The following is a 26,712-nucleotide window of genomic DNA, read 5'->3' as shown; positions in this document are numbered from 1 at the left end:
CCCGTAGAAAAAGGGTCGTACCCGACACGAATCGTAGTAGCTGGGTCGGAAAACCAGCCGCGAACCGTACAGATGTCACATACGGCGAATTCAGAGTGCAATTCGTATGGGGATTTGATTTGTGTGTCTCTGTACGATTCGTACGGAGTCCAGCTCCTGGTACGAATCGTACTTCGTCCTACATACAGGGGACGTTGCAGGGTACGGGAAAAATGCTCCAAACGGCTATTCGGAGCGGTTTTTCCCAAATCGGAATCGACCCCATAGTGTACATTTTTCATAACATATAGTTTTTCACAATTTTTTAATTGTAAAACCTTTTACAATTATTTGTATGTTTTAACATATAGGGCCTGATTCTGATCTCGCTAGTAAAGCCCTCCGTATGACTAGGATCCGTAGGGCTTTACGAGCGATTCGTGCAACCTGAGTCCGAACGAGCAAGTACGATGCATTCGTATGCTTATGGACTCGGTTCGCCCGGACTCTCTTTGAACTCTATGGGAGCCTGTATGCTGGACAGGTGCACAGGCTCCCATAGCAAAAAGGGAAGTGTGGGGAGAAGCGTACATCCTGTGGCGGGCAGCCCATGGTGCCTACCACACTGTGCATGCATGGGAATTGGCGACCCATGGGTACCCCCACGGGTCTGAAACGGAGGGCTCCAGGTGATGGTGGGCCTGCTGCTGGCCCAAAAGAATGCGTCCAGCAGCTTTTTCGATTCTGACATACCAAATCGTGATGGCTTTCTAAATCGTGCATCTTACAAGCTCGCTTGGAAACAGAGTCCATAGAGCTGTAGGAAGCGTCGAGTATGAGTTGTGTGGAATGGATCGGGTTGGGAGTGAATTCGCTCGACGCGAACATCGCATCATACTTGGTCGTTCGGACTAGTGTACGAATTGGTCGGCAAAAGGGCCTACGAATCGGATCCGTTAAAGCCAAATCCGATTCGTAGGCCTTCCGAACGAGATCAGAATCGACCCCATAGTGTAGATTTTTGGAGGTGTCTCCCTATGCATTAGTTAAAGTGATAATAGCAACCTTGGATTGCTGTGTGAGGGTAGTTTTTTAGTATGGCTTGTATCATTGACTGTTCAAAGTCAATGATCATTTTTTGAAGATAGTAATTATTAGTTTCTTGTTTTATTTTGGTTAAGAGTTCAACATAGGTGGTGGTTTGTTTGTTTGGTAACAGGGCATATATAAAGGGGATGTTTGTATTTTGATAAAGTCCATGAATTGTATATAACTGGTAAAATGGTTTGGGATATATTTTAAAAGTCCCATCCATCATCCATGTCACACAGTTCTGTAGTTTAAGTAAGTTTGTGGGAGTTCCAAATATTATTATTCTTTTGTCATTTGATTTATTGTCATAAAAAAGAAATTGTTCTCCATTATGAGTAACTGTGAGCGCAGGTGGTATTTATATTTCACTAAATGTTTTGTGGGGTAGTAGCAGTAGCTTGTTTTAGTTCTAGCTATTATTCTTTTTAGTGATGATATTGAGGGCATTTGGCCAGGTGCATGTTTTGTCTTTAGTATTTCGGTTGTAGGCTTTTGAGAGCTAGTGCTAGCTTCTTTTAGAGTTTCTAAAGTATCTCAAACTTGAATTTCAGCTACGTTACGGGGTGGTTATGTTCTCTAACATAGAATACAGTTGTTTCCTTTGTTGTAGCCCACCCATAACATTTGTTGAATATTATTTGCTACATTTCCAGTTAACTTTGTCGCCTGTTTGCTTTGCTTGGGTGTAAACATATCCCATATAACTTAATAAAAATTTTCCTTTCTGGGAAGTAATGAATTGGTCCCCTTCAGTCTTTGTGATGTTGGTAGGAGAATTGTATATAAACATTATTAAAATTATTCCTCTGTTATTTTATCGTCTACAACATTTATATTTTCAAAATTATACGTACAATGTTGAATTTGATGAACTATTTCAATGCTGATGGTTTTTCTTTGCTGTTTGCCTTTACTATTTCTTTATATTTCCTGCAGAAAAAGAAGAGTAATTTTAATTAATTTGTTTAACTGTGTTTTTAGTTTTGGGGGTAGTTGTGCTTAGCTTGCGATTGTGTTTGGGATTAGTAACACTTTTATTAGTTTAGTTGAGATTAATACTTACTTTATTTGCAAGTTATATTTTAAACTTTTCTGTAGTTCGTTGAGTGTCTTCAGAATAATCTGTGGAGGAGATATAGTTTAAAAAAATATATATATTAATGATTTTGTTATTATAAAAAGTGCTTTGCGATTATTTTAAGTAGGTGTACTTTTAAAATGCAATTTTACTTACCTTGTGAAGCTGGTATCAGAGTTTTCTATAATGAAGTCCAATGTTGTGGAAGCAATCAGGCAGAGATTCTCCTTATTCTTGCTTTTTTTGTTGTAGTGTAAAATAATGTTTAATTTTCGTGTTTATATATAGAGGACGATTCCGATCCCGGAAAAAAACGTCCGTACGATTTTTATGCAGAGCCTTCGCCGTACGATTCGTACCCGTCCGTCCGAGTCGCGTAGTATGATCCGTATTCCGTCAATCATCGCGATCCGTACGTATTGCAAGGCTGAAACAGTGAACCGTACGACTCGTACACATGCCGTACGACCCGACGAGTACGATCCAGACCCGGGTACGAGGACGCGATTCGTACGGTCCACGTCAGGTAAGGGCGATTTGTACGGAAAAGCACACAATCACTTACACACCGTACGGTGCGTACACCCCATGATAGCAGGTGTACGGTGCGTACCCCTGCGATCTTGGGGTGTACACACCATACCCCACGATCGCAGGGTGTACGCACCGTACACCCAGCGAACATGGGGTACGGTGCGTACACCCCAAGATCGCGGGGTACGGTGCGTACACCCCGTGAACGCACTGTACCCCTGCGATCATGGGGTGTACGCACCGTACCCGGGTGGGCCGTTCCATACCTGTTTCGGGGCGAACTCTGCTTTTACGGCTGTTTTCAGTTGCCGTAGAAAAAGGGTCGTACGGTGCGTACCCGACACGAATCGTACTTGCTGGGTCGGAAAAAGCAGCCGCGAACCGTACAGATGTTGCGTACAGCTGGTTCCGAGAGAGATTCGTACGGGGATTTGATTTGTACGGTCTCTGTACGATTCGTACGGAGTCCAGCTCCTGGTATGAATCTTACTTCGTCGTACGTACGGGGGACGTTGCAGGGTACGATTCGTACGGTAAAAACGCTCCGAACAGCTATTCAGAGCGTTTTTTCCCGAATCGGAATCTACCCCATAGTGTTTAATTAATTGTTGGTTAAATCTTATTGGGTTATTTTAATTTTATGTGTATTTGATTGGTTGTTACTTATTGTTTTATAAATTTGACAGTTGTTTTCCTCATATGGGAAACGCTGATTAAGGTTTAGTTAGAGGGTTTTTTTGTATGTAAAAGTGGTATAGTATATTATATTTTATTTATATTCTTTTAAATGTTAAATAATATTTATTTTGTATATAATGTTTGAAAGAGTAAATAATTTTGTGCATTTAATAATTTTCAAGATATTATAAAATGTAATTAAATTATGTGTTAATCTTATTTATTTTTGATGCTGTGTGTGTTATAGACATTTTTATATTTTTTTGGTTATGTATTGTGTTATTATCAATAATTAAAATGTGTTGATATATTTTGTTACGATAATAGTGTTGTCTATATTTGGTTATCGATATTATTGTTATTTTGCATGCTTTCTTAACATTTTCGATATTAGTTATTACGAAATGTTATGTGTCGATAATACTGATATCAATGTAAATGTTTGACGATATTTTATTGTTGATATTTGTGTATTTTTTAAAATAAGTATAGTATATCGATATTAGTGTTATCAATATTTTTGTGTCGATAATTTGGTAGGTCGATATTATGTTTGTTGATATTATTTCAGTGATCCGTTTTGCAGTGCAACCGGTGCTTCTCCAGCTACGTAAGCCCGGCGCTGCGGTGAAACACAGCAGCAATTGGTCGGGGCTCTCCACTACCTGGAGTGCTCCACACGCGCTACTGAGGGAACCTGGAGGGCTCACCACCTTGTATTCCACATTGCCAAGGGGATCAGCCACACGCTGATCCTATAGGCATAAGTAGCGCTTACCACGCACTTACTGAAGAACTCAGAGCCAGTTAGCCTGCACTAGAAGTGAGGAATAAAGCGCTCAACATGTGCATCCTTCTTGTTTTGAAAAGTTTGAAAGAACAGTCCAGTTTTTTCTCTGTGGCAGACAGAAGCAGCAACTGAAGGCCAACCCACCCCACACACATCAAGGGGCAGCGCTCCTCACACAGGTTGTCAGGTAGGTTCCTTTTAATGCAGCAAGGATCTTTTGAAGTATTTGATTTCCCTGAGACTTCCAACAGGAGGCCAGCACACACTAGCCCTCTGAGTTCTTCTCAAGCACGATACCACAGCAGGGCAAAAAGAGTCAGCCCTTTTCCTCTGCCACAGATAGAAGCAGCAACTGAAGGCCAACCCACCCCTCACGCAGAAAAAGCAGCGCTCCTCACACAGCTCTTTAGCTCTTCTTGGCAGAGTCCTCTTGTTTTCAGAAGTGATCTAAAGTTCTTGGGTTTTTAGGTCCAATACTTATACCCCATTTTATCATTGTAATCTTTGTTTCAGAGTCCCTGAGCTCAGTACAAACCATTTGTATCCTCCCTGGTTCAGCTGAACCACATGGGGTGGAGACAGCATTGTGCAAAGGAGACACAGCCTATTCAGGTTCTAGTGAAAACTCCTCCTACCAGTGTTAATGCAGAAAAGTCTATTCAGCATAGCTATGAGTCACCCAGGAAAGGCAGGAATTACCTCAACCCCCCTGCGACTGTCTAGCGAGTATGCAGATCCCCAGCTCCAGTCACCCCAAAACCAGACGGTGAATACACAAACAGGCAGAGGCACACAGAATGGTAAAGTAAGGAAATGCCCACTTTCTAAATGCATGAATAAAGCCTGACCCCAAATGAATGGCTGAAAGGACTTCAGCACGCAGCAACAAGAGTGTGTATACTCAGTATTGAATATTTATTTCATATTCATCATGTGCTTTATAAACAGAAGATTCTCATTCAATGAACATACATCATTTTACACAAAAAATGAACATTTGCATTTTTTTCAAAATTAGATACACAACATAAAACACCACATTATTATAACACCCAATGCATTTCGGGACTCGAAGTCCCTTCGTCAGGGGTTCCTGAAAAGCAAAGGAAACAAATTATACGATGCCAGTACCTGCTAGTTTTAAAGCATGAGATATGCTACCTATATAAGATCTATGAAATACAAGATGGTAAAGCGACCCGACAAAACTTCACACTCCGAGTTCAATCACACCGACACAAAACCTAAATCAAAACAATAATAAAGGTGACTCTCACCTATTCCAAGAGAATATCGTTATGGCGTTAAAAATGTAGTTCAATCAGTTGCCTGTAACCTAGATGTAAATATAAGTAAATCCATAATACAGAAATGACTGTGCGAAAAGAGTGCTCTGGCTGTACATGCAAGCCATATAAAATAGACTTACCAAATAAATGATTAGCAGAGAATAAACCTAAAAAAACAGAAGCAAACATAAATATTCTAAACTTATAGATGTCTCAAGTCTTAGCTGCAAATTCAAGACTGAACACAGTTCTCACCTATAGATATCTGGGGTCGTGTACAAATCGTTCAACCATGCATTTTCAACTGCCTGTGTAAAAATGAGGAGATAATGATGTCCGTTCTCAAACACACTATTTCCCTTGTTTAAAAACGCCGAGGTGAGCTGTGTGTTTTCGTTTTTGGCCATCTGACCATCTTGTTTATGTAGTGCCTTAGAAATAGTGTGTTTGAGAACGGACATCATTATCTCCTCATTTTTACACAGGCAGTTGAAAATGCATGGTTGAACGATTTGTACACGACCCCAGATATCTATAGGTGAGAACTGTGTTCAGTCTTGAATTTGCAGCTAAGACTTGAGACATCTATAAGTTTAGAATATTTATGTTTGCTTCTGTTTTTTTAGGTTTATTCTCTGCTAATCATTTATGTGGTAAGTCTATTTTATATGGCTTGCATGTACAGCCAGAGCACTCTTTTCGCACAGTCATTTCTGTATTATGGATTTACTTATATTTACATCTAGGTTACAGGCAACTGATTGAACTACATTTTTAACGCCATAACGATATTCTCTTGGAATAGGTGAGAGTCACCTTTATTATTGTTTTGATTTAGGTTTTGTGTCGGTGTGATTGAACTCGGAGTGTGAAGTTTTGTCGGGTCGCTTTACCATCTTGTATTTCATAGATCTTATATAGGTAGCATATCTCATGCTTTAAAACTAGCAGGTACTGGCATCGTATAATTTGTTTCCTTTGCTTTTCAGGAACCCCTGACGAAGGGACTTCGAGTCCCGAAATGCATTGGGTGTTATAATAATGTGGTGTTTTATGTTGTGTATCTAATTTTGAAAAAAATGCAAATGTTCATTTTTTGTGTAAAATGATGTATGTTCATTGAATGAGAATCTTCTGCTTATAAAGCACATGATGAATATGAAATAAATATTCAATACTGAGTATACACACTCTTATTGCTGCGTGCTGAAGTCCTTTCAGCCATTCATTTGGGGTCAGGCTTTATTCATGCATTACTCACTGTTTTAGCAGACAGTAATTCAGCGCGCACACCTACCTAAATAACCTGCTCAATCGTTCAACCGAGTGCGACCTCCACCCACATTCATTCACTTTCTAAATGCGGCATTTTCCAACACAGACTTACATATCCTTTGGGGGTGTCTGGAAACAGTCTGGACACCAATCCCTTTGTTTATGTGGTCTAAACATGCAGATCATATAGAGATTAACAAGTTCTCATTAGCTCAATAAACTAACTGGGAAATGTCAGTGTTTTTCGCACGCAACGTGGAGATACGCGTATGGTCTGGCCTGGCCTGGCCTGTGGCAAAGCCTTGTGCGCTTATCACATGCGGGTATCTAACAATCCGCACTTACCCCCCTACATTTCTTTCATAATTGATTTTCCCAGTCCCTATGGACTCACTGTGATCAATGCAACCCCTCAATATTTTTTCGGGGGATCTCCACCCCCAGAGGTTCAGAGTATCCTACCCTACCTCTTCAAATGGTATTTTGTAAACATTTGTGTGATATTTAGCACTGCAGCTTTAATAGAATCTCAAGTACATCACTAGTCATGTCAATGCACGTGTCATAGAAATGTTCTATTTGTTGTCAGTTGATGTCTGCTGGCATTGTATGTGGATGGGATCTTTTATTCCTGGATTAAACTTCATTTTATGAATCATATTCTCTCCTGGATTTATTGAGAATACTTCACTGGCGTAGTCGGCTTGGAACTCATTCAGGAATCATCAACAACAGATCCCAACACAAATCTTCATGAGGAGAAGAATCATCTTTATTCTTTTTGGCAAGGATTAATGTCAACCCTCACTTATCTGCCAAGATATTTGACATCAATTAAGTCTAAAGGCTCTTACTGTTCTCACCAATGAACTTGTGAGTAATTTTTGATTCATATGACTTATCTCCGTCTTATTTTCTGCATCGTGTGCTCTTCGCAAAGCAAACTTCGTTAATTTATTTATATTTGGCTACTTCTTTGTACTGACTTTGTTGTTATGGCATTCCGCTTTCAGTTTGCTCTAAATTTAATGCTTGTTTAGTCAAGCGCGAGCATCTCAGCATGAAAGAGCTCAATTAAAGCCAAGCGCGAGCAGCCAGCGTGTAAATGCTCAATTGAAAACAGACTTGTATTGCGAGTTAGTCTGAGTGTAAAGAAGCTGTCAATGTATGCTGAAATACTTATACTTCAAATATATCCCAGCGCATGCAGTTAAACGTCAAGCAATTTAATTATCTGCCCAACGCAAGTCTAAGCAGCCACTTTACCTCGAGAGCCGATTGACATTTAAAAGTAATCTTTACACGCAGGTCATTAAAGCGCGAGCTCTCAAGATCAGTTTCATCATAAACAAACTAAACTTGTGAAGCCGAGCCGAGCTTATATCCAACTCAAAAAATGGAAAGTAGTCTTTGAACGTTATGCTAAAGTCTGTGGGACTTCTCTCAGTGCTGAGAGAAAATGTTCTTTGTTACTTCACTGTTTAGGATCTGAAGGCCAAGATATTTTTGATGATTTGCCTGATCTTTCTCCTTCAGATGCAAATGGTTTAAATGAATATGAGATAAGCATAAAAAAGTTAGACATACACTTTTTGCCTAAAGTTAGTACTATTCTTGAAAGGTACCAATTCACTAAATGTATGCAAAATGATGAAGAATCTATTGAATCTTATGTAACTCGTTTAAGAAAGCTTGCTTCTTCATGCAAATTTGGAGCTTTAATTGATGAACGTATTCGTGATCAATTTATGTTTGGTTGTGGGATAGAAAAAGTTCGAGATGAGTTATGGCTAAAGGATGAACCTTCCCTTGATGAGGTATTAACTATTGCCAAGCGTATTGAACATTCTCTTAAATGTGTGGCTATAATCAAAAAGAATGCTGAAAAAGAAAATAAAGTCCAGGTGGTAAGAACTAAAAATGATAAATATGTTAAAGATGCCACTAGACCAGAGTTCAAAAAATCTGGTTCTGAACTCAAATGTTTCAGATGCGGCAAACCAGGTCATCTAGCAAATGACAAGAAATGTCCTGCTCTAAAACAAACATGTTCCAAATGTAAGTTAAAAGGTCATGTTTCTTCATTGTGCAAAACTAAAATTAGATCTAAGGTAAAGGAGGTAGATATTTTTGAAAAAACTTCTTCAGGATCTGATTGTGATATCGAAGTGGTTCAAGCCATTGGCGATGGTGGGGTCTCACGTAAAAAACCTGATCCTATTGATGAAATATTAGTTGAGGGTGAAAAAACTAAAGTTTTGTTTGATTCTGGTGCCAAAATTACCATCGTTTCTGATGAATTTTTCACCAAGAAGTTGAAAGGTAAGGTTTCTCTTATGAAACCTGACATCATTCCATTGGGATATGACAAAAAACCAATAAAACTACATGGTTATTTTATGGGTCTTATAGAGTATAAGTCTAGATATGTAGCTGGTAAAGTATATGTCTCAAAGAAAGGTGACAGTTTAATCAGCTGGTTTCATTTAGGTGATATGGGTGTATATTTAGATCCTAATGCCACTCCTTGCATACAATTAAGAGACAGGGTTCTCAATGTTACAAATGAAGAAGAAAAACTGATTGAAATCAAGAAATCAATTGAAGGGAAGTTATTAGATGACAAACATGTTACAAATGATGAAGAAAAATTAATTGAAGACAAGAAATCAATTGAAGGGAAGTCATTAGAAGATAAATTCACATGTGAGTTAAAAAAGAAATTTCCCAATGTTTTTAAAGAAACTCTAGGTTGTCTTAAAGGTTATCAACATAAGATAAGGGTTAGAGATGACTCTGTTCCTGTAAGCTGTAAGGTCCGGAGTGTACCTTTAGCTGTAAAAGAAGATATGAAAGTAGAAATTGGGAAACTCATTGAAAATGGCATAATTGAAGAAATAGAGGGCTGTGAATGGATGGCTCCAGTTGTCGCAGCGCGAAAACCGAATGGAGATTTGCGTTTATGCATTGATCTCAGGCAATTAAACAAATGTGTAATTGTTGATAGATATCCTTTACCTAATATTGCAGAGTTATTAGTTTTATTAGGAAATGCCAAAGTCTTTAGTACAATAGATCTTACCTCTGCCTATCACCAAATTGAATTGGAGGAGTCTTGCAGAGATCTTACTTCTTTCATTACGCCTTTTGGCACCTATAGATTTAAAAGGATGCCATTTGGCTTAGTTTCTGCTTCTTCTGTGTTTCAGCGGGTTATGGAAAAAGTGTTAAAAGATGTCACTGGTGTTTGTATATATCAAGATGATGTGTTAATCTTTGCAGATAATATTTCTGATCATGATGCAACATTGAATATGGTATTAGAAAGATTCAGCAAACACAATCTCACTGTAAAAGCAAGTAAATGTAGATTTAGGACTGATTCTATTAATTACTTAGGACATAATATTTCACGTGATGGTGTAAAACCTAAATCCGAATTGGTAGACACCATAAACAAAATGGTGGCACCGGAAAATAAATCTGAACTCATGAAGCTGTTAGGCATGATAGAATATTATGCAAAATTTGTCAAAGGCTTTGCTGAATTAACAGTAAACATGAGGTGTTTGTTGAGGAAAGGTGTGGAATTTGAGTGGTCTGAGGAATGTGAGAACGAGTTTGTTAAAATCAAACAAAGATTAAACAGTGCCCCTGCGTTAAAAAGCTTTAACCCTAAGTTCAAGTCTATTCTAGTCACTGATGCGAGTGAAAAAGGGTTGGGTGCCATGTTGAAGCAGAATGGTCCAGAAGGCATGCAAACCATAATGTTTCTGTCTAGGAGTTTGAGGGATGCTGAGACTCGTTATTCTGTTGTAGAGAGGGAAGCATTCGCTGTGTTTTGGGCAATAAGGAAGCTAAAGAAATTTCTTTGGGGTTTGGTCTTCGATGTCTATACTGATCATAAACCCTTAGTGGAAATTTTTAGCAAGAAAGGTTTGGATCTGGTATCTGGGAGGATATCAAAGTGGGTTATTGGCCTACAGGAGTATAGTTTTGGTATTCAATACATTCCAGGTGTTGACAATGGAATAGCAGATGTTCTCTCTCGTTTGGTTCCTAGTGGAGAGTTGGAAGACGATTGTTTGGATGTAGATGATGAATTGGTGTGTGCTGTGGATTATGAATTTCTATCTGAGAAAAAATGGTCTGAAGAGTTAGCAAAAGACGTTACTCTATGTGAGATTATATCTTTATTGAGAACTGTTTGGGTCAGCTGCAAAGTTGGTTCTGCTCTGACTAAGCCTTTTTGGACGGTACGCAGTGAATTATCCGTTGATAATGATCTACTGTTTCGTGGGACGAGGTTGATCCCTCCATCTAGTCTCAGAAAGGACTTGATAGATTTGGTCCATGTTGCTCATTCAGGTTTATCCAAAAGTAAGGAGAGGCTTCGCATGTCTTATTGGTGGCCGGGAATGGATAAAATGGTTGAAAGGGTAATTAGGGATTGTATTCATTGTAATGTCAGTGACAAGTCTTACAGTGCACACACACAACCTATGTTCTTAAGAAGAAGACCAAATGGTCCTTGGCAGGACATAGCTCTAGATCTTGTGGGTCCTATACAACATAGAGATTCTCAAGTTTTCATTCTAGTGGTTATAGACATGTACTCAAGATGGCCAGAGGTGTTTTTTTTGTCAGGAATCGATTCGGGTAAAATTATTCAATGTTTGAGCTAGTTATTCTGTAGAGAAGGTCTTCCGGCAACCATTTTGTCAGATAATGGTGTTCAATTTGTTTCCAAAGAAATGGAACATTATTTATCTTCTAAGGGTATTACACACAAGACCTGTTCTCTTTACCACCCCGAGGCCAACGGTATGGTTGAGAGATTTAATAAAGTAATCAAGGACACTATTAGTTTAGCCAAAAACTTGTCATCTGACTGGAAGAAATGTGTTTTGGAAAAAATAGAGGAATACCGTTATACTCCTCATGCCACAACTGGTAAGACTCCATTTTTGTTGTTTCGTGGGAGAATTCCGAACACGCAGGTTGAACCTTTCTGGGTTAATAAGTATGAAGTGTCCAAGGGTAAAGAATGTGTGTGCAACAATGATGAAATTCTTGAAAATGAGAAGGATAAGGCGGAACGTAGAAAAGCGTATTTTGATGTTAAAAAAAATGTCAAAAAAACTGTTGTTTGTGTTGGAGATATGGTCATGGTGAGACGACCTGGCATGGTGGGTTCTTCTGAAACAAAGTTCATGAAGCCTATCAAAGTAATTAAAATTTTCAACAATGCAGTGCAAACTCAAGATCATCGTATTTGGAACCTAAATAGAGTTGTTATTGTTAGAAGGAAATTGCAAGATGGACTGATTTTTGATTCCAAGGAAAAGGATTTGGAGAAAAGTAGAGCAAATGTTTCTGGTAATATTAGGTCTTCTACACGTGTGTCTAAAAGGCCTAGTTATCTTACTGATTTTGTATGATATGTACATCTTGTTAATATTGTGTATTTAGTATACCTTATTTATTCATTTATTTTTACATTCTGATTTGTTTTGAGGGAGGAGGATGTGTGATATTTAGCACTGCAGCTTTAATAGAATCTCAAGTACATCACTAGTCATGTCAATGCACGTGTCATAGAAATGTTCTATTTGTTGTCAGTTGATGTCTGCTGGCATTGTATGTGGATGGGATCTTTTATTCCTGGATTAAACTTCATTTTATGAATCATATTCTCTCCTGGATTTATTGAGAATACTTCAATTTGCAGGACATGGAATCCAGTCCCCCAGTCCTGTAATGGTCGCTGCAATATTTCTGTTCAGCCAAACAGAGCGCTTGCTAAAAAAAATGACCTCAATCAGAAGGCCTGAATTTCTTTTTAATTGCAGCCCAAATGTCAATATAGCCATACATTTTTTACTTTAATTTATCCAAAACTGCTGAACAGATTTACTCCAAATCACACTAAGTATACCTTCTGGGTAAGGACCAAGCTTTCTGCCAAAGTTGGTTTAATTCTGTTTGGCTGTAGCACTATCTAAAATTTCCTATGGAACTGCATGGGGAAAATACATTTTGGGACCCCCACACACCCTTCCACCTTTTTCTCGGTCCCCCCCTTGATGGATCACCCTGAAAACTTCCACAAAGGAGCTGAGGTGGATGAACTTTTTATACAAAAATGTTTTTGTGAAGGGTCATGATACAGCGTTAAAGTTATTAGAAAAAAGAAAGAAAATGTTTCTATGGAAACTCTGATAAATATTTTACCGACTGGCAGTTGCCAGAAGGTAGTTATAGTAGGACCAAGTTTCCATAGGAAAGGCATGTTTCAAACAAGTATGACAGGGTTCAGCGGCTGTGTTGAAAGCTTCAGGGTGATTTGTGAAGCTCAGGCCAAGAAAAAAGGGGGGGGGGGCAAAATGCATTTTCCCCATACAATTTACCATAGTGATTGTTTAAACTACTTCAACCTGAACTGATGGACCGAATTGTACCAAGTTTAGCAGAATGCTAGCTTTTGAGCCAGAAAGAGCTCTTTTTGTTATTAAGTGTATACCGGTTCAGTAGTTTTTGAGATATTAAAGGAAAAATAATTGTGTATATTTAGAGGTGTGAACCCTCTGCAAAGCTTGTCGATCTCGTGCAGAGATCTGAGTGGCTGCCAACACTTCAACCATAAAGTGTTGGCAGCCATCTTGGGGCTCAGACTCAGCGGAGTCCTAACAAAAAGAAATGTAAATAAAAAGAGTAGTGGGCAGGATAGCAATACTTTGACACCCTAGGCCTGGTGGTGGGATCCCTCAGAGACAAAAAGTATGTAAAAAAATATTTTCACAGCGAAAATCGAGTTAGATTCGCAAATTAGAAGCAAAAAAAAAAAAAGAGTTAATTACTGAAAGGGGGAGAAGGGCACATGTGGTGCCCCTCCCCAAGGGTAGTTTAAACCCCCAGGGAGTACCACCTCGCCATGGTTTATTTTACAATAATATTAGGGGGGGCCACGTGAGCACCTCCTTGGGCCATGTGAGCCTTAAAAGGAGGGGTGCTAGATGGACCGTACTCCAAAGTTTAAAACTGCCTCGGGGATCACCATTTTCCCAGGCAATATTTGGCCCTTGGGACTACCACTTTCCCAGGGCATGTGTTAAATGAAAGTGGGAGGGGAGATGCGCGGTTCCCCTCCTATGTCGTTTTCAGCCCTGGGGACCAACACCTCCCCTGTGCAAAGTAGAGGAGGGGAATCCCTCTGTGAGCCATTATTGGCCCTTCGGACACCACCCCCTCAGTGCCAGCTACCTGTCTCCTGAGGTGCCCAACCTCAGGAGACAGCAGTTTGTCTTCGCTTGGTGGGAGCAAGAGTGAACTGTCCACTACAGATGTGAGAGCAGGAAATTTGTTTCTGATTACTTGAAGTTGACTTTTCATCTGTTTCCAGGGGGGCAGGTAAACAGATAAAAAAATTGCTCCCACATGCAGGGAGCAGCATTTTTTGATGCCCCCTACCTGTGGGAGCAATGCCGGCTCCCGTTGGAGCCGGGCTGCCCGCAGGGACTGCAGGGGCATTGAGACTTTCCTCGTGCTCCCAATGCTGCAGACTAGGAGCCCTGGGTCGGCTCCAGGGTACTCAGCATTACATGCACAGAAGGTCACTGGAGACATTACCTCGTGGTCCTTTACACAGATGTAGTGCAGAATATGTACTAGACATTTACCCAACAAGGTAGCACTTACTAATTAACCAGTAGAAAGTATTCCAGTTGGGTAGACATTTTTTCAATACTGTAGGCTCTCCTTGGGACAAAAGGGACTGTTATGGCCCTGATGCTCATTTCACAGAAATTAAAACTCAACCGGAAGGACTTAAAATTATAAACACAGCAGGTGCCCCAGTTGAAGCTCCACTCCTGTGATGCACAAATCATCCTAAAGTCAGGGGCCTTGCGAATGCAAAGCAAGAGTTCCCTTCTGTTTCCCATGTTGAAAAGAATTGTGAAATCCTTAATGGAGGTCAATGCACCATTGATCTATTGGAGCACAATGTAATCTCTAGTGACTGCAAAAAAGTTCTTTCCCGTGGGAGTGAGAAACAATTTTTGTTCGCTGCCATGGAAATGAGAAAACACCTGCAGGAGTCAAATTAGATAAAAGAGGCTGAAAAGGGACATTGGAAGATGCCACGTCTTCTGTTACTGCAACACCTTCTACTTCTTCTGCGTTGTCTGCACCTTCACAACCACCTGCTGAATCTGTCCTTCCAGTGGCACCTTCTATTTTTTCTGCTCCACTGGCAACTCCACCAACACCCAGTGCATCTGTCCCTCCACCAGTACCTACTCCTTGTACCACAGTGCAAATACATCTTTTAAAGAAGAATTGGGAAATTATAGAGCAATAAGGCAGTGCAGTGACATACTGTCTCCTCTGCCATCCTGTCTTTGTTGTGGGAGGTCATGTTCCCTGTTGAGACTATTATTTTGGTTGGTCATGCTGACCTTGTAAAAACTTTTTTCAGAAGTTCCTTCAAAAAATGTAAACAAAAAAAAGAAGAAAAAAGTTTTTTTCAGAACCAACCAGATATCTTAAAAGATAAAGAGCTTCTACCGATAATAACCATATTTTTTCAGGTATTCGAAATATTAAATTGTACTTAATATAGAGATAAATGGTAAATTAAACATGTACCTTATGGTCACTTCATACTAGATTGTAAGCTAATAATAGACTACTAGTGAAATCTGATTGTATTTAATAAACATAACACAAAGTCAATCTATCAAAGTTTCCTTTACATGTGTTTTCAGACAAAACTACCATTTCTGTTACATTACTATGTCATCATAATAATAATCATCATATTATCTTTATTCGGTCATTAGTAAAAAAAATTAGCCATCAAAGTACACAAGGAATAAAACATAAATATAGCTACAATTAAAAATAGTGTTAAACCATTGCAATCTCAAATACAAATGACATCCAGAATCATCATAAAAGCAGGTACCAACAATCTAATCATGCTAGGGGAAGGGCACAATGCAGTCGCCAAGCATATGAAAACTAAACCATTGAGTCAGCTATGGATGTGAGATAGATATATATCATAAAAGGATAGGTAAAAAAGGTTTGAAAATGGTGTCATAATTAACAAAGACATTTTTTACGAATCAACCAAAAAGATAACAGAAAAAGACTTAGGAGAAAACACAATTGATCAAGAAGTGTCTGTTTTTAAAATTCTAAATGAAATCTGGTACTTCCTGATACTCATGTTAAGGCATATGGGTCTTATCCATCTCCTATGTACCTGCCTATACTTGGACATACAAACAAAATATGTTCTTCGGTTCGGCAGCTGCGCAGCATGCCCGACAGGTTTCTATAGTTAGGCCCTTCACCTCTTTCCCCGGAAATTTCAACAACAGATTACCATACCTAAACCTGATATACAAGCTTTTATCGAGTGAAGGCGAGATCAAGTCAAGGAACGGTTCAAATAGGGAACACGATTTTATTACATTGTCATTATTTAGACCATTTACAGTTCAAGATGATCTTATGGTACCAGTCATCATTAGCTTTGAATTTTTTTAAGGATTTACCTAAGTTCTTGGCAATGTTGTTAAACATCATTGCTGTGGACTAGGGTATTTTCTTACCTCATTTTGGGTTTTGATAGTATTGTGCTACATTAGTAGCCCAAATTGTATTTATGCCAATAATTGTCCTCCTTTCAAACTTAACCTCTGGTATGATGTGGTTTCCTGATAGCCAATCATCTAACTCTTTATATATTTGTTTGTCTGCTTCTGTGTTCTTTATTCCCGTATGTCAGTTAATGTGCAAGATGGTTAGGATTTGGTTTACTGGGCACAGTTTTATTTTTTGGGCCAGACAACTTGTTTGGGAAGTAGGTGCTAAAAATGAATTAGGTTTAAAAGGAGGTGAACTAACATGGATTGGTGAAAGAGGATTGAAACTGTATCATTTACTCCCTTTATTTTCGTCTGTTAGTAAATGTGACCATCCCCACATTTAAGTTGATAGACTGTGGTGACAATAATATAGGACACTTAACTGGAGTTAGATAAAAAAATTGAGATGCAGGAGGCATTTTCCATCTAAATGTCTATGTTTCTGAACACACATTTTATGTTCTTAAATATTTGTCAGAGACAACATTAGATGTGGTCAATTGTAAATGCTGCTAAGTTTGAAAAGACTGGAAAACATGAACAAGGCAGTGTCAGCATTTCTTCACAATCATACGTCTTCCATTTTTCATCTAAATGTAAAATATGGGAATGCTGCAATGTATCGCCCTGATGGTGTACATTTTCTACTCATGTTATGTTAATTTGTATAGCGCACTAATCACCTAAGAGGATTTCCACGTGCTTAGGCAGGTGTGTGGCCCAGAAGGTGCTTGTAGGAAGAGCTAGGTCGTCAGCATCTTGTGGAACTCAAGAATGGGGAAGAGGCTCGGATGTGTTGAGAAAGGTCATTTCATGTCTTAGGTGTAATGTAGCAGAATAAGCAACCTCCAGTTTTGCTTTTGCGGATGCGAGGAGTGTGTGCAATTGAGTGTGAGTAAGAGCATAGGTATCTAGTGGGTTGGTTAAAGTGTATGTAACTGTTAAGGTATCCTGATTCTGTGTTGTGCAGGGCTTTGTATGTGTGCACGAGAAGTTTAAATTGGCTGCACTTGTGAATGGGGAACCAATGAAGCTTCCTGAGTGAGTTGTCATGCGGGCGCAGGGTGGGAGGTCGAGTATAAGTCTTGGTTCTGTGTTCTGGATGGTCTAGAGTTTGAGTAGGAGTTGTTTGGAGATTCTGGAGTAGAGAGTGTTGTCATAGTTCAACCTTCTGGTGATGAGTGCTTGCATGATGGTCCGTCTGGTGTTCCGAGGCAAGCATATGACGATCTATCACAGCATGTGTAGGATGTACAAGCAGGAGATGCACACTGCATTGACTCGAGCCATCATGTTGAACTTGTAGTCTCGGGTGAGCCCTAGAATTCTAGCGTAGTCTGTGGGTGTTGGTCTTAGCTCCAATGGCAACCAGGTGGAGTCTCATGGGGAGGTGATGTTGCTGAAGACCAGTACTTCCGTCTTGTCGGAGTTGAGCTTCAGGCAGTTGTTTTGCATCCAGTCTGTAACCATGGCCATGCAGTTAGCGACATTAGTTCTGGTGGTAGTTGTCTTGCAGTCTTTTAGAGGATGAATTGTATGTCATCGGCATATGAGATGAGGATGATGTCTTGTGATCAGGTGATGTTGGCAAGTGGTGTCACGTATATGTTAAAAAGGGTGGGGCTGAGGGACAATCCCTGTGGGACTACGCAAATCCGTTTCTTGGTCTCTGATGTGAAGGGTGGCAGCCTGACCCTTGGGTTCATTCTGCGAAGAAGGAACAGATACATTTGACAGTGAATCCTTGTAAGCCAATATTGTGGAGTCTACTGATGAGGTGGTTGTGGGTGAGAGGTCAAGCAAGATGAGGAATGGTGTTTCTCCCCAGTGCAGGATGATTTGAATGTCATCAGTGGCAGCGATGAGTGCTCTTTTCGGTACTGTGGTTCTTTCCGAATCCTTACTGATTGTTGTCTAGAAAATGATGAAGTCCGAGGTGGGTTGCAAGTTGCTGGTTGATAGCCTTCTCAATCACTTTGGATGGATAAGGTAGCAGGGAGAAGGGTAGGAATTGCTCAGTAGATTCAGGGCAGCTGTGGGCTTCTTGAGGAGTGCGTCAATATCCGAAAATTTTCATTCATCCAGGAAAGGGGTAAACGAGATGGAGGTGTTGATGTGGGTCAGGGTGGTGATGATTGGTGATGTTTCCAGGTTGTAGATGTGGAGAGGGTATGGGTCAGTTGGGGCCCCTGAGTGAATGGTCCACATGATTGCCGCTGTGTCGTTTTTGGTGAGGGTTGTCCATTTGATGCATTCGGAAACCATATTTTCATTTCAAACCTAAAAACTTGGCTTGACTTGAATATAAATGTGTTTATAAAAAAACACCCTATATTATGACTAATTTTATTTTGTCATACATACTTCTTCATTTCTTCCAATATATAACACAAAGAGGAATACGCTATATTTCCTGTTCAAACACAAAACAAAGAAAGTGTGGTGTAAACAATATGGCTGCCTTTTTGATTAACCAATAATATTGTGTTTTGTCATCACCATGTATTGCAGCATGACGGGAAGGTATCTCTGCCCAATATATTACTAAGTGCGAATGCTTAATTATTAAAAAACTATTGAACTAATTCAGAACAAATAACAAAAAGGACATTTTCCACACCACAATCTATATCACTGTCAAAATTTCATGTAGATCCATCTCGCCATTTTGCTGTTGTGTCTGTTTAAAAGTCTATGGAAAATGCACTAGTGGAAAGATGTGTTTTGGAACCCCCCTTTTTTCTTTGCATACCCTTAAGTAATCACTATGAAACTTTGCATCATCGGCCAATTTAGAAAAAAGCACAGATGTGCAAACTTTCCTGGAGATTCATCAAACGATGACAAAGTTATTAGCAAGCAAAAATCTGAGGAATTTGTATCTTTTGGGATCCTAACCTGCCACTCTGTAAAAAAGGAAGGGAAAGACAGCAGATGAGACAGTGGGCCCAAATATCATCAGAAATAATGCAACTCCAAACATGCAAGAAAAACGTATATAAAAATGATACTACAAGCCACATGAGTTTTATTATCCTATAAATAGCCTTGATGATTGTTTTCTTAATGTGGATATTTTCCTTTAGAATAATTATCACTCCCTTTATATTTGTGTTTGCCCTGTATGTGTTGAGTTTTGTGACCAAAATATGAGCTCACCAATAAATGGCAACTGGAATCCAGGTACTGTGCATCTTAAAGAAAACAGTCATTGGGCTTATGTGTCCTCATATATTTAACATGTATTGGTAAAGCAACTGCAATTGTTCGTAAAGTGTTCACATTAATGATTGTTCAGTTTGAGCTCATCTTCACTTTTTGCTTTTCACTTCCTTCCCCTCTCCACGGACTAACTTTCTCTCCTGTGCTAGCAGTATCATGCATCCATGAGGCAGTGTGGTCGGTGTACAAAACCACAGAAAAACAAATATGTTTAACTTCACTAGTATGCATATTAACAGGCGACCTCGGAGGAGCAAACTCAAGACAATTTCAGCAACCAGACTTACAAATTCCAAAGAGCTATAAACCATCTAAAGTCTTGTGTCAACATGCTGGGATCTGAGAAGCAGAGTAAAATACTTCGAAACACAAGGTCATAGTTATTAAAAGAGCACCCCTGTACATGAAATCATTTCTGCACTTAAAACACAATATACCAGAAGAGTTTGAGAGTACATTCTACTTGTTTGAGTCACAGAAATTCACTCCTTTCATTATTAATGGCACTGACGGAGTTTACCATTGGTTTGAATGGATTCACACCATTCAGATGTTTTTTGTTTTTTTAGAGCAGTACATTTAGTCATCTGTTTGCCATTTCAAAGGCACAGAATCGGCTGCCAGGTCTTACAATGGCTCCTACCGCCTCAAGTTCCAGTTTAAGGCCCAGTCTTTTTTTCATGTAATGGCCCATGAGCATGTTTGAGGCCCCAAAGCAGATGCCTGAAGTAGTGAAGGTGATATGCCTGTGCATAGGACTCATTTCTGCTTTTGTGGTGGAGATTCTGAGAGGCATCACTTCTCCCCAGTGTACAGGAGAAGGAGCGCACTCGATCATAGAAGGAGCTTCTGGTGGTGGACCCCATGTGTGGGTGGGACACCCCCTAGAAATGAGTGGGTCGAAGTCGCTGTGGTGGGTGGGGGTCGGGGAGGTCGGGGGTGGAGCTAGTGCCTGTCTAGCCAGAAGACAATGTGAGCACAGGTTAAAGTGATTTCTGAAGTTGTTCATGACCACAACAAAGTCTTTACATGCCTGGGGGAAGGGCGTCGAGGAAAGAAGGAAAGTAAGCTTCCTCTGCAGCCCGAGCTGGGGCCTCATAGACTGCACCACTCCCCCCTCAACATTCTGTTCATATGGGACCCTGAGGAGTTGTACTCACATTAAGAAGGACTAGACCATACGGAATGCTGTTTCTCTAGGAGTCCCTCTACATGAAACTGACAATAAAAGGGAGCAATACTATGGAGCCTGCTCTTACCTAAGTAGATGATTCATGTCTGCGATCTGGAAGTTAAAGGCACACTAATACGCACTACGATGCCCACCAGCTAGGAAGGTATGATGCAGGCAAAGTCTGCTGAAGATAAATAAGGCCTGTCGTAAGGAGATTACGTGATACTTTATTTAGTTTCAGCACTGAGGTCAGATCTGGCGGAAAAGATGAGAACCACAGAAGATGCAGTAAAAAGAAGGAGAAAAAACGCTCGAGGGCCTCAGTGATCTGATGCTCAACATGGAACAGGAAGCACGGAGAGCTGAGAGCAGAGTTTAAGCTTTGGTGGTCGTGGTCTCTGGAATAGCTGCTAATTTATGAGAACTATCGTCCTTCTTTACTCCCTGACTCAAACCAGGTTTAAACTTGATGCCACAATAAAAGTACTGGGGAAACAAGCATTTGCAATGCAATAGGTCTCGCATTAGGAAAGTTTGAGTATTGGTATTGTAAATGACCAATTTTTTATTTATGTGTTGGTTTTGAATATAGCGAAATTAATAGCTTTGTCATTTACAATGCCAATAGTTTTAACTTTCGCAAATGTGACACCTATAGCATTTGTAACGCAATGTGTGTTGTATTTACATGACTTAGATGTATTGATATTACAAATAACAATGGCTTGTAATTTTTTTAATAATTAATACTTAAAAAAGAAGTTATTGTACTTTATAATGGCAATAGCTTAAACTTTTGTAAATAACTTTTGTGAAGATTATGTTCATTGTATTTTATTATGACGAAAATCCAAGAACAGAAGTGAAATATTAACATCTTTTTGTGACATTTGTAATAAAGCTTTAAACATTAAGACATATTTGAACCAGTTGTTGTTGAAAGATTGCACAGATTCAGTGGCGTTCAGTGATGCTGTGGTAGCGCATAGTGATATTGTGGTACTCCTGAGTGATGCTGTGGTGCCTCTGAGTGATGCTGGGTGATGCAATAGATGGATAGAGTGAGTGCGATAGATAGATGGAGTGAGGGCGATAGATAGGGTGAGGGCGATAGATAGAGTGAGGGCGATAGATAGAGTGAGGGCGATAGATAGGTAGAGTGAGGCTGATAGATAGATAGATAGAGGCCGATAGATAGATAGAGTGAGGCCGATAGATAGAGTGAGGCCGATAGATAGATAGAGGCCGATAGATAGATAGATAGAGGCCGATAGATAGATAGATAGAGGCCAATAGATAGATAGAGTGAGGCCGTTAGATAGATAGAGTGAGTCCGATAGATAGATAGAGTGAGGCCGATAGATAGATAGAGGCCGATAGATAGATAGAGTGAGGCTGATAGATAGATAGAGTGAGGCCGATAGATAGAGTGAGGCCGATAGATAGAGTGAGGCGATCGATAGATAGAGTGAGGGCGATAGATAGAGTGAGGGCGATAGATAGATAGATAGAGGGCGATAAATAGATAGATAGAGTGGTATTGTGTGGAGTGTGTGTTGCATTCAGTAGAGTGTAATTATGTGGTGTGTAATTATGTGGCATTGAGTGGTATTAGGAGTGTATGTTGCATTGAGTGCAGTGTAATTATGTTGCATATAACTATGTGGCACTGAGTGGTATTTGGAGTGTATGTTGCATTGAGTGCTCTGTAATTATGTGGCGTGTAATTATGTGGCACTGAGTGGGATTTGGAGTGTATGTTGCATTGAGTGCAGTGTAATTATGTGGCACTGTGTGGTATTTGGAGTGTATGTTGCATTGAGTGCAGTGTAATTATGTGGTGTGTACTTATGTGGCACTGTGTGGTATTTGGAGTGTATGTTGCATTGAGTGCAGTGTAATTATGTGGTGTGTAATTATGTGGCACTGAGTGGTATTTGGAGTGTATGTTCCATTGAGTGCAGTGTAATTATGTGGCGTGTAATTATGTGGCACTGAGTGGTATTTGGAGTGTATGTTGCATTGAGTGCAGTGTAATTATGAGGTGTGTACTTATGTGGCACTGAGTGGGATTTGGAGTGTATGTTGCATTGAGTGCAGTGTAATTATGTGGCGTGTAATTATGTGGCACTGAGTGGTATTTGGAGTCTATGTTGCATTGAGTGCTGTGTAATTATGTGGGGTGTAATTATGTGGCACTGAGTGGGATTTGGAGTGTATGTTGCATTGAGAGCAGTGTAATTATGTGGCGTGTAATTATGTGGCACTGAGTGGTACATGGAGTGTATGTTGCATTGAGTGCTGTGTAATTATGTGGCACTGAGTGGTATTTGGAGTGTATGTTCCATTGAGTGCAGTGTAATTATGTGGCGTGTAATTATGTAGCACTGAGTGGTATTTGTAGTGTATGTTGCATTGAGTGCTGTGTAATTATGTGGCGTGTAATTATGTGGCACTGAGTGGGATTTGGAGTGGATGTTGCATTGAGTGCAGTGCAATTATGTGGCGTGTAATTATATGGCACTGAGTGGTATTTGGAGTGTATGTTGCATTGAGTGCAGTGTAATTATGTGGCGTGTAATTATGTGGTACTGAGTGGTATTTGGAGTGTATGTTGCATTTAGTGCAGTGTAGGCGAATGGAGCAGTTCTCAGATTTAGCAAAGAGTATAGACTATGCTTTGAACTGATGTAGCACAGAAGAGAGTTTAGCCACAATTAAAATAGAAGTTGATAAGAAATCTCTTTAGTCTCCTCAGTTAGACTCCAGAATGATCATGACCGATATGATCACACCAGCGAAATTGACATGTGGACTATATCTCCTTAGCCAAGGAATGCCAAAAGCCATAGCATAATTAGGAGAGGCTATTTTATCCAAAAGTACCGTTAATACTCTCTTCAAAAGAGACCTGTTATCTTAAAGAAGCGTTTCTTACGAGATCTGAAGTTAATTGTGCACCATCAACAGTTCGAACTATTTTCGTCTTAGTCCTTCTGCGAATATTGTTTTTTCAAGTCCACTCATGAAAAATAAAACGTCCATGCGCCCCACAATCAAACAGTAAAAAAAAATAATAATAAAACAAGCAAATTAAAATCCTTTGACACAGCCGCACATTCTTTTGTAGAAGTGCACAATACCGATGCAGCCACCCAAAAAAAATACGCAGACAGCCTTTTTTTCTTTTTAGTTGCCATCGGAATTGGATCGGTAACCTAAAAGAAAAGGAAAGGACCCAAAAATGTTTTTTTCCTGAAGTGGGCAGATGGGAGGGGCGGGGGTCCCAATGGTATCAGAAGCAACACTAGATACTGTGACGCAACATCCCAGAGGGAGGGGCATACAACGAAGCACCACAGGGGAGGATGGGGGTAGAACATTGAATCAACAAGGGTGGGACACGAAAGCAACAGCGGGAGGGCTGGTGAGGGGACACGAAGGCAGCGTGGGGAACAGCATTAGCAAAAGGAACATAGGCAAATGCAAAATAGAGGAGCAGGGAGAAGCTATCAGGCAACAACAGAGAGTAACATGGAGTTATGGGATGGATATACTCAATTGAGATGGCTCACAGACACTAATGGAGTGCTCTGCAGTAAAGAAACAAGCACTCGGCATTGCCGTGGGGGGGGCGCGCATTCCTTTGAAGTCTGATGGGGGTGGGGCTGGGTATTTGTCTACGGTTAACAGTCTGCGAACTAAAAGTGTCTCCAAAGAACCGATTTTCAGGCTGAAGTACAGTATTTTATACACATTTGATAGGCTTAAAAAAATCTTTGCACCCACACCACTTGCAAGAATAACACTTAGGGTCTGACGTGTACGAAAGAGCCAGGTTAAACACATATGGTTGTACTGCGATGTGCCGAGCTGCTCCTTTTGCGGTTGAAGGGGAACGAAAAGCCCTCGTGCCTTTACAGGTTGCAAACCTTCTGCCGCACACACATCATTAGGATGGCATTCATTTCTCATGCAAGCAGTTTTGAAGGCTGGGGTTATGGCTTGCATGAGACAGCACAACGGCGTACATGCCAACATTTCAGGAGAGCAAAGTGGGAGATTTAAAAAAACAAGCTCTTGGCATTGCTGTGGGGAGGGGGGGGGGGGGGGGAAAGAAATGCACGGCCTTCCGTGAAAGTGAACATCTTATGACCGATTGTCACGTCAGTGTAAGTCAATCTTACCTCCCGCGTCTGAGAAGCTGCACGGGAATACGATATGCGTAGTGTTGTGGTAAGAACGTATTTCCGAAATGTACCCAATAAGAGGTGCATGAAATCGATGAAGCAAAGGTTTAAATAAAAAAAAAGAGTAAGGCTGTGTGCGAGGGGAGAGAGGGGAGGTGCTGGCGGCTGGGGAGGGGGAGGAGAAATGCGAGAAAATAAAGGACAGATGGCTGGGGGGGCGGAGCGGGAAGAGCTGCTCTCGAAGAAGGCTTTGGAACAGATGGTAATTTAAATTTTTTTAAAAGCCTTTGATGCAGCGGGTGGTGGAGAGCAGGGGGCGGAGCGGGAAGAGCTGCTGGCGTGGGAGGGTGATTGATATGCGGGGCAGTGCTGGGGAAACCTTTGATGTGGCCTGGAGGCCGTGGAGAAATGCTGCTGGCAGTGGGAAGGCTCGGGCATGCTCGTCCACGAGGGGAGGGGGAGGAGAAATCCGAGTAAGGCTGTGAAACAGATGGCTAGGCAGAAATGCGAGTCACGGTAAGGGGAGCCTTTGAAGAGCAAGGCAGGGGGATAGAAGCGCGGTCACGAGCATGTGCACTTCTACAAATACGGATCGTAAAAGTCAGCTTTGTGGATGGGCGGCAATAGGTCTCTCTGCAAGACCTAAAAAAGGAGAGGGGCAAATCTGAGGTTTCAGCAAATGACATGCATGATTGGATACCGGAAGTGCTACTAGAGCAGGATGAGCGGGGTGGGGGGAGCGGTGGGGGGGGGAGAGGTTGTGGTTGTAGGAAGAACTGGAGCTAGAGGGAGGTAGAAACTGGAGGTGGGGCAGTGCACGACTGGAGAGACCAGCCCTCACAAACAGCACACAGAGGGCGATATAATGAGTGAAACAAAGTTATTGTTCTCACTTGGCTATTAGTGCCAGCCCCTAGGCAAGCAAGGCGGCACTAATGAATGTCAAGAAAGGTATGACTCAGTAAAGCTTACAACTTTGGTAGCTTTCCATTTAGCTTGCCAATGTAATATGACAAAAATATATGCCTTTACACAGTAGGATTTAACTATGTCCTTTCTGGAAAAGCTGTGCCTTGATGTCGGGTGAACTGCTGCAGATAGCAGAGGTTTTTGTGTTTTTAAACTGGTGTTTTTGGGTGGAATGGTGAATACTATTTTAGGAAGGTTCAATATGATGAGTTCCATCTAGGGTATAATTTGGTTTGAGTTGGTCGTTTACTTGTGCTCTAACATGGTGTTGTCTCTCCGCTTGCCTTTTCTCACTTTTCTTACCCTTTGAAGGTTGCAGGCTTATAACAATAGAGATACTTCCTTGTAGCAGGCAGCTCCATATAATAATGGAATTCTTATTGAGGTTTCCAGGTTTAGTCCATCTCAGTTAGAATTGAGTGGCAGAAATTCTGTGGCCGTTAGGCTGCCTTTTAAGGTGATGTGCAATGAAAACAATTTAATTCTAAAAGCACATAATTGTCTCACGGCAGTTTGAGGTCACTTCTATGAGCTTTACATTCTGGCTGTTTTTGTGACAAAGAGTGGAGCGCGGATTACTAATGTAAAAATAGCAATACACACAACTTTCTCATAGGAGGACAATACCTGCATCATGCATGTAGATTAGTGAACTGGGGAGAGGGAAGGCTTCTAATGTCTATTTTGAATCATATGTTAATTGAAGCATTGCATGACACTTAAGGACATATACTATGGGAATAAGGAGAGAAAATATCAAATGATGTCTGAGAGGAAGATTAG

The 26,712-nt window shown here is 40.5% G+C and overlaps 1 protein-coding gene across 1 annotated transcript in view; it reads right to left on the bottom strand.

The window, feature by feature from the left end:
- MSH3 (mutS homolog 3) overlaps positions 1-26,712 on the bottom strand; it is a 2,089,876-nt gene that overhangs the window by 475,849 nt on the left and 1,587,315 nt on the right. The gene's annotated exons all lie outside the window — the stretch shown is intronic.

This window comes from Lissotriton vulgaris, chromosome 3_1, assembly GCF_964263255.1.
Source record: "Lissotriton vulgaris chromosome 3_1, aLisVul1.2, whole genome shotgun sequence".
Taxonomy (NCBI): domain Eukaryota; kingdom Metazoa; phylum Chordata; class Amphibia; order Caudata; family Salamandridae; genus Lissotriton; species Lissotriton vulgaris.
Note: the sequence above shows the minus strand (reverse complement) of the source record. Positions and strands in the feature narration are given on the sequence as shown.